The 9978-nt window shown below is 37.8% G+C and overlaps 1 long non-coding RNA gene across 1 annotated transcript; it reads right to left on the bottom strand.

The window, feature by feature from the left end:
* Positions 1-7471: 7471 nt before the first annotated feature.
* LOC131632962 (uncharacterized) lies at positions 7472-8412 on the bottom strand. Its single transcript, XR_009293187.1, has 3 exons — positions 8284-8412; positions 7796-7897; positions 7472-7698 (listed from the first exon to the last, which is right to left on the bottom strand). It is a non-coding gene; the product is annotated as an uncharacterized LOC131632962 (long non-coding RNA).
* Positions 8413-9978: the final 1566 nt, after the last annotated feature.

Below are 9978 nucleotides of genomic sequence, written 5' to 3'. Positions count from 1 at the left end.
AACAGAAAAGAGGGTGAGTGCATTACCAATCCAATAACAGTTAAGGCTAACCCTAGTTAGCACTTAGCTTTTGATCTGATATGGCTCGTAGTCGGAGGAAACCCTGGTGCTACCCTGAAAAAATTGCACATGGAAAACGACTTCTGTAACACCCTTCTAATACCCCGCATAATATTAAACAATAATCAGAGTAAAACATGAAAAGGACATTACAACTTCCATATAATTAAAATAATACTCATGTCATGCCATAAAAAGGAACGTTAACTCAAATATCATTCAGATCGTCATGTCAACACAGCGGAAATATGTTTAACATCTGAACAATGCAACATCCAAAGTCATAGACTTAAAACGCCACCATAATAAAATACTGAAGTAAAAAGAGTTCCACAATAACTCTAAACAACGTCCCCAGTGTTACACGACCAGAGCATGACACAGACCCAACTGACTCTAACGAACTATTTGACGAGCTAATCCTCACCAAGTACAAGATCTACTCCTCAATCTGAAAAATAACAACAGTAAGGGTGAGTCTCATTCACATTTAACTAATGTTATAAGATATAGATAATAAAATATCATTTCACATGCCATTCACCCAATCACAGTTACGATCAGATTCAAACCATACAATCAGTAAGCAAACAACCAATCAATACATATTATAACATTGGACAATCTTCCATTCATGTTATAATAGCACAAACAGCCTAATGCAATGCAACTACATGCATGTGGTACCAAAATCTGGGATAACCCAACTCACCGACCCACCATCGTCAAGGATACGGTAATACCCACTCACTAATTCCATACACAATCATACTATTCCTCAACCATAGTAAAACACATATTTTACACCAACAATACATGTATAACAAACACCGGTTACAACCACAACATCATACAGGTAAAACATTCATTAGTGTACCTATAAGCATAAACCACCACAATCAAATAAATCGATTCACAACTCAAGACACTATTTTATTATATAAATTATTTGATTAGTTTCACCATGCTCGAAACGGCACCAAAATCCGGTTTACGGTTTAAAAGTTACACATTTTTAAACTTTCAAAATGGCTTGTCACCAACAGCACGCGGCGCCAACCTTGGTTCGCGGCGCGAACTGAGCAAGTCAAAAATCCCCAACATTCTGCCAAGCACTTCACAGCGCAAACATGTGTTCGCGGCGCGAAACAAGCAAATAAGTACGCCTTCGCGGCGCGGCCATATGCTCGCGGCGCGTACAGAACACAACAAAACTTCCTGGCCTTCTGCCAAGCAGTTCGCGGCGCCAACTCCTGGACGCGGCGCAAACTGGTGATTTCCAGAGCTCCGAATCGCAGAAAACAGCCTGCGATTTCGTCCCTCTTTCACCGAATCACTACCAAACCAATCCCATTCCAACCAGATTTCGCATACAGCAAACAAACACATATTATAACACATTTATAATACATTCAACCATCCAATTAACACCATACATGATCAATACAATCATCATAAATCAATTTTCCCAAAAACCTAACATTTCTACAATCTAAGCATAACCCAATTGATACGAATAACACGATCAAATTCTATCATACTACCTATAATCCCATAATAGAAGATAAACGGAAGAGTCCCCCCTTACCTGAAGGTTGATTCTTCATTCTTCCTCTTGTCGCACTTCTCCGCTCCTCTTCTCTTTTCACGTTCAGACTTCTTTTCCCAAAATGTTGTAACCCTCTCTATTCCACAACTCCTTCTATTTTATTAAAATTAAAATAAAATTGTTTTAATCCGTAATAGGGCCTACCAATGCACCCCCTTCCTTACTAACCACAACTCAAGCCCAATTGCTTAATTCCTCATAATCTTCCATAATTCCAAATAATTCCCCATAATTCAATTAAATTAATTAAATTAAATTATGAAAATAAATGGAGTGTTACAACTCTCCCCCACTAAATAGTTTTCGCCCTCGAAAACATACCTTAGGCAAATAACTCTGGATAGGAATCCTTCAACTGACTTTCCAGTTCCCAAGTCACATTCCCACCTGCTGGTCCTCCCCAAGCCACTCTGACCAACGCTATCTCCTTGCCACGCAATTGTTTCACCTTCCGATCTTCAATCCTCGTAGGCAAAGTTTCAAATTTCAGATTATCCTTTACCTATACATCATAGACTTGGATCACATGAGATGGATCAGCAATGTACTTCCTCAACTGCGATACATGGAATACATCATGCGGATTCGCAAGTGTCGGTGGCAACGCAATACGATACGCCACTTCTCCAACCCTCTCCGTAATCTGAAACGGACCAATGAAACGCGGAGTCAACTTCCTTGACTTCAGTGCTCTACCAACACCAGTTGTAGGAGTCACCCTCAAGAACACATGATCTCCTTCTTTAAATTCAAGTGTCCTTCTTCTTTTATCATGATAACTCTTCTGACGACTCTGAGAAGTCTTCATCTTCTCCTGAATCATCTTAATCCTTTCAGTTGTCTCCTGAATAATTTCCAGCCCAATCACAGCACTTTCGCCAGATTCGTACCAACATAAAGGCGTTCTACACCTCCGACCATTCAAAGCTTCAAACGGAGCCATACCAATACTCGAGTGAAAACTATTATTGTAAGTAAATTCGATCAAGGGTAGATAACTATCCCAAGCACCGCCCTTTTCCAACACACAAGCACGCAACAAATCTTCTAGCGATTGAATAGTTCTTTCCGTCTGTCCATCCGTCTGCAGATGATAAGCAGAACTCAATCTCAGCTTAGTACCCAAAGCCTTCTGCAAACCTTCCCAGAACTTAGACGTAAATCTCGGATATCTGTCTGACACGATACTCGAAGGAATACCATGTAGGCTAACTATCTTCTCAATATACAATTGAGCCAGCTTTTCCATCGGATAATCCATTCTTATTGGTATAAAGTGAGCAGACTTTGTCAACCTGTCCACAATAACCCAAATAGCTTCACAATTCTTCACCGTCCTCGGCAAACCTGAAACAAAATCCATAGATATACTATCCCACTTCCATTCCGGAATAAATAACGGTTGCATAGCTCCATACGGTTTCTGATGCTCAATCTTCGGCTTCTGACAAGTCAAACAAGCATAGACAAATTCAGCTATCTCCTTTTTCATTCCAGGCCACCAAAACAGCTCCTTTAAGTCATGATACATCTTGGTAGCACCAGGATGAATACTCAATCCGCTACGATGTCCCTCCTCAAGAATGCTTCTCCTCAATTCGGCAACATCAGGAACACAAACACGATTACCAAACCTCATTATACCATTCTCGTCGATTCTGAATTCACCTCCTTTATCTTGATTAATCAGAGTCAACTTATCAACCAACTCTACATCAGTCTTCTGACCCTCTCAGATTTCCTCAAGAATACCACTAGTCAGCTTCAGCATACCCAATTTAACACTGGTAGGAGTGTCTTCACATACTAAACTCAAATCTCAGAATTGCTCAATTAAATCCAATTCTCTCACCATAAGCATAGACATATGCATAGACTTCCTACTCAATGCATCGGCAACAACATTTGCTTTACCCGGATGATAATTCAGTTCAAAATCATAATCCTTGAGAAATTCTAACCATCTTCTTTGTCTCATATTCAACTCTTTTTGGTCAAAGAGATACTTCAAACTCTTGTGATCACTAAACACTTCAAACCTTGAACCATATAGATAATGCCTCCACAGTTTCAACACAAATACCACTGCCGCCAACTCTAAGTCATGAGTCGGATAGTTTCTCTCATGCACTTTGAGTTGTCTCGACGCATAAGCGACTACCTGTTGATTCTGCATTAGTACACCTCCTAATCCCAACAACGAAGCATCACAATATACAACAAAAGATTCCGCCGGATTCGGCAAAATCAAGATCGGTGCACTAGTCAACCTCTTCTTCAACTCTTGGAATCCTTCTTCACATTTCGAATCCCAGATGAATGCTTGACCCTTCCTAGTCAACTTAGTTAACGGCAACGCTAACTTTGAAAAACCTTCAATGAAGTTTCTATAGTAACCCGCAAGACCAAGGAAACTACGGATTTCGGAAACTGACTTCGGAGCTTCCCATTGAGATACTGCTTCTACTTTCGTTGGGTCAACGGCAATACCATCCTTAGAAATTACATGCCCAAGAAAGCTTACTTCATTTAACCAGAACTCACACTTTGACAGTTTTGCATAAAGTTTCTTTTCCTTCAATAGTTCCAATACCAATCTAAGATGATCTGCATGCTCTTCTTCATTCTTAGAATATATTAAAATATCATCGATAAATACTACTACGAACTGGTCGAGATAGGGATGAAAAATCCTATTCATATATTCCATGAAAACCCCTGGCGCATTAGTTACTCCAAATGGCATCACTGTATATTCGTAATGGCCATACCTTGTTCTAAATGCCGTCTTCTGAATATCGTCTGTCTTCACCCGAATCTGATGATATCCCGACCTCAAGTCAATTTTGCTGAACACGCTCGCACCAACCAGTTGATCCATTAATCATCAATCCTCGGCAATGGATACCGATTCTTGATAGTAACTTTATTCAGTTTCCTGTAATCCACACACAGCCTCATTGAGCCTTCTTTCTTCTTCACTAGTAACACCGGTGCACCCCACGGTGAGACACTAGGACGAATAAACTTCTTCTCAAGTAACTCTTCCAATTGACTCTTTAACTCAGTCAATTCCGATGCCGACATATGATAAGGTGCCATCGACACAGGACTAGTTCTAGGAATTAATTCAATAGCAAAATCTACCTCCCTCTCTGGCGGTAATTCTCTTACATCTTCTGGGAAAACTTCCGTAAATTCACATACTACCGGTAAGTCACTACACACCGCTTTCTTTTTCACTTCCATTGATGCAATCAACATAAACACAGCAGCCCCGTCCTTCCTTGCTTCGTCCACTTGTCTAGCCGTCATTGCTAAATCCTCAACACTGACATCTTCAGGAAAAATAACCGTCTTCGTGAAACAGTTGATATGAACCCGATTAAATTGCAACCAATTCATGCCCAGGATAACATCAAGTTGTTCCAACGGAAGGCACACTAAGTCCATTCCGAATTCTCTACCAAAAATATCAATTGGACAGTTCAAACAAGCAAACGAAGTAGTCACTGAACCCGACGCAGGAGTGTCAATGATCATACTTCCATTAATATCAGATATTTCCAAATTCAGGCGATTAGCACAATCCAATTGTTATACCCCAAAATTTGCCCACATCTTTTTTCAAGAAAACTCCAATCTGAAAATTAAGAGTCTCATATAATTATGGATTATTTCAACAAATATCCTAACATATGAAACACTTGGTTTTTAGAATTTTTTTTCTTATACGGTAATTTGGCTTGCAGTTGAATTTATTCTTACGCAAACGCAAAATACTGTTTATTACTTCACACATGCTATTTATTTATTTACAGATAAATAGTACTGACACAATTGGTACAAGTTAAAATCTTTTTGCAGGCGCAGAATCAGGAAACTCAGACTGTACTGGTAACAATATATTAGTTATTTATTATGTCTATGTTTTTAACAAGTCATGTAAATAAACTTTAATCTTTCACATAAAACAAAAACAACAAAAAATAAAATTAACTTTGACTGTTGATTTTTCACTCTAACTGCTACATCAATACCTGGACAGTCAGTTGACAACCAAACTGCTGGCAGTACAATTCTCAGTGTTTTGTACCATCAATCAAATCAATCTTTCACAATTCAAAATTCCAAGATCTTTGTGCTAGAAGTCTTCTGAATATCACGCGATTAGCAGAGACTCAGCACTGCACAAAAATCAGGTACGCTTAACTGTCTCCTACATAAACAGGCCCTAATCAGGGTTTTTCTTGTTTTTACAGGAGCAACAAGTTTTTGAGAGCTCAAATGGATTTCATACACATCCATATATCTCAAAGTACCCTCATACAAATTTTCAAACTTCAATTCACTCAGACGCACCGTCAGCAGCTCAAACAGTCAACAGACGACCCGTTTGACCAAAAAGTCAACAGACAGTCAAAAATGAAATTTTTTGTCAAAGTCCATATTTTGTCAAAGGATTCATCATTTGATCATTGGATGATCATAATTCATCAAGGAAAGATCAAAAATCAACAAAACCCTAAGATTCAAAATTAGGGTTTTTGCCTGAAAAGTCAACTCAACTTTGACTGATCATAACTCTCTCATCCTTCATCCAAAAAATTCAAACCAAAGCTTGTTTTGAAGGAAATTCAATTATCTTTCAAATGCCATTGATCCCATGGTCATTGGATTCACCATTTGAAAAATATGATCAAAGACATTACAGATCATTTTCAAAGTCAACAAAAAGACACTTTTTTCAAAAGGACACACAAGGATCTTCAAAAATCATTTTGACATGAGACCAAAGGCATTGGTTAGAGGACTATTTGAGGTTTCCAAAAAGTGCAAGATCTCCTTCATATGACAAAAATTGAAGGATTTACACCTTGTTGAAGTTGGCTAAATTTTGGGAAAATGCATGAAACCAACATTGCTCAAAAATGTATTTTTTCCAAATGGGGCCAAGTTTTCAGCATTCAAACATCATTTCCATGATGTTATGGGCCTCCCACGACCAAGACAAGGCCCACACCTTTTTTATCCATTTTTGGCATGATTTTATCTTCTTTTAAGATTAAAATTAAAAGGAAAATGGATGGATAAATGGTAGCTTAACTTCCAAGCATGACTCACCCAAGGAATCTTCATCTTTCTGCAGAGAATTGAAGAGCAAGGCAGATGCATTGAAGACAAGAGGACTTGGTCAATAATTCAAAGCTTTTTTAATATAAAAAATGCAAGAATTCCACAAAGGCAACTAGTTGCTTCTTAGCTTCAATTCTAAGCACTCAATGCTTATAAATAGGCTAGCATGCTTCAGTAACAAAAGGAGACACGAATCAGAAACAAAGCCTTGCTCATATATGTTGCACCCCAAAATTTGCCCATCTAATTTTATTTTTAACTGGCTTAAGCATTGCATTCATCTGCATACATTCATCAAGTCATTCAACATTCAGACTTAACCAATCAATAAATCAGGTAGAGGATCAAAGATCTTGTTGACTTGGAAGTCATTATTGCTTAAGAATTTTTATCTATATTCAAAGGTTATTCAAGGAGTCTACCTTACTCAAGTTGATTTAAGATTGAATTAAGGGTTTCATTGAAGAGGAGAATTAATCGAGAATTTGTTCCCCGAAATTCAAGTGGATTTGAGTTCAAAGAATATCATAATGAATTAGAGTTATTAAGAATTTGTGTGTGATTTCCTGAGAAACAAGTTACTTGAAACTTAAGGCATATGACATGTACAAGGATATTCAAGCATTTTGGAAAGCATGTTCATTCATTCATTCTAGAATTATTCAACACTATTACAAGTTCGGTTCCCAAATGTCTCCATTACAACAATACAATTCCATTACAAAGAGAGTACAAAGAAAACTACACAAAAATATGCTTCTAACCAAGACGACATGATTTCATAAAGCCTATTACTTCTAAACCCTTTGCCATAAACCCTTCAAATGACCTTCTGCTCCAAACTTCACACTGCCATCTTACTGCCAATGCCATATTCCAGCCTTTTCCAAATCCTACAAAAGAAACAAAAGCATTTCAATTCAAATTCCAAACCATATAAAGTTCAAGGCATTTGGCATTATGTTGAAAACAGTTTAATTAGTAGCATACACAAAAAATAAGTTCACATCACTTATCATTAAGAGCAAAGCTCAGAAACTTGCAGCATCCAAACACTTGAAAACCTGCATTGACTACACATTCAGATCAGCTCTGCATCCAAAAGCCAAAACGGTCCAGTGCTTGTTAGTTTACCTTGATAGAGCAAAGAAGAAGATTCAAAATATTCAGACTAATATTGCTCATCTAGCATCCCCTGTTCTTAAATCAGTTTTAGCCTAACTATTTTAGCTAACAGTAACCGAATCATCTAACATATAACCTCACAACTAACTGTTTTTCTTTTTAACCTTCAACCCCTAACTAACTTTCTAGCCAGTTTCTAACAGTTACAAAACCAACAACATTTAACTACCATAACAGTTTCCAACCAATTCATAACTAACTTATAACATCTCTAACAGAAGTAACTAACTTCCTAAACAGATGGCTAACAGAATCATATAAGAGAATAACAGAATGAGAAGGATAGGGCAAACCTGCAAACTCTATAAACCCAGAGCAGTGATCCATTCTTCAGTGGCTCTCTTCACGCCCATTCACCATCGCCATTTCTGAACCATTCAACCATTCCCCTTCAGTTTTCAATTCTTCATCTCTTCACTTCAGAAGCTCTCCATTCATTCTCCATCTTCAACCCATAATCATCACTTCACGTTCATTTTTTTCACCTTCCCTCTCTCTCACAATTCTCTGCAACTTCTCTTCCTTCACTTCCACCATTCTTCCATCTTCACATTCTCCATCTTCTGAACATTCATCACCCTCTCTCCAATTCAATCATCAATATTCATCACTCCACCACTCTCTCTCAAAATGGTGTTCATCATCTTCACTCCTTCAATCTGAATTAGTTTCATCTCCACCTCGGAACTCAACCTTCGATTCCTTCCGATATCATCAACGCAATTCTTGAATGCTCCTTGAATCTTCTTCAATCCACAATCTTCACATTTCAGAACCTCGTCATCACTTCCTCTACAAACAACCACGAAGAACAACGCTTCCACAGAAAAGAAAAGAATAACGGAAGAATCAGAAATAATCAAAAGAAGGGCCAGAATTTCAAGAAGAAGAAGAAGCAATCGGAAGAAAGAGAGAACAAACCTCCTCTGAACCGTGTTCACGCATCATCCACACTTCAATCTTCGTCTTCGCTCTCGTCTCAAACACGATTTAACAATCTTCATGATACTCATCCGCGAATCCGCGCCCACAACAACAACGTTCATCATCTCCATCGCATGAACTAGCCGTTCGCTCGGAGTGGCATCGAGTTGAGATCGAACGAGAAACGAACGGAGAGAGAGCAATCGGAGAGTCACGCCGCCGCGCCGTTCACGTCAAGGAAGGAAGAAGAAGCTCTGAGAATTCTAATCGTCACAAGTAGGAGCCCTAATCCCTCTTTCTATTTCATTATTTCCTTTTGTTAACATTGGAAAATTATGATAATTAATTGACATTAATTGCAATTAACATGAAAACCTTGCATTAATTAGGAAGCGATTAAGAATCTGGTCACGTTAATTTGGTCTAATGCAAAGTCTGATTAATTGAAATTGATAAATTGATAAATTATGGTAGAAACACATGGATCAAACACACAAAACTCTGGGCCTGATTTGCTATTCGTCACCCCCATTGGCCCTAACGCCATTTTTGGCACTTTACAAAATCTGAATAAAAACTCCCTCTGGGCCTCAATCTGGATGGGCCTGCTCCCTGTACTAACTACACGCCTGTTTCCAGTCTTCACCCCCTTGGTTCATATAAAATATAAATAATTAGTAGAATTTAGTTCCTTACTTAGATTTTTTCATGTTTCTCTCTAGACAATAAAAATGCTAATTTTTCTCCTATAATTTTAGACCTTAGTACTAATTTTAGACATAGAAAGTAATCACTAAAAAATATTAGTTTAGGCTTGTATTTTAATTCTTTTGCTTGATTAGAATTCTTGTTCTTTGTCATATAAAACTCAATAAAAATAATAGTCCTCTAATTCACTTTTTGTACTATATTTTGCATCATTTGCTTCCATGTTTTGTACCATATTTCAAGTCATTCTTTTAGTCATTTTTGCACTATTTTTGTATCATTGTTTACTTGTAATTTTTACTTGTAATTTTGATCTTTGCTTGTGCGTGTAATCTCATTCCTTCAGATTTAGGACC

Source organism: Vicia villosa, unplaced genomic scaffold (genome assembly GCF_029867415.1).
Source record: "Vicia villosa cultivar HV-30 ecotype Madison, WI unplaced genomic scaffold, Vvil1.0 ctg.001055F_1_1, whole genome shotgun sequence".
Classification (NCBI taxonomy): Eukaryota; Viridiplantae; Streptophyta; class Magnoliopsida; order Fabales; family Fabaceae; genus Vicia; species Vicia villosa.
The sequence above is the reverse complement of the archived record's forward strand: the minus strand, read 5'-3'. Positions and strand labels throughout refer to the sequence as shown.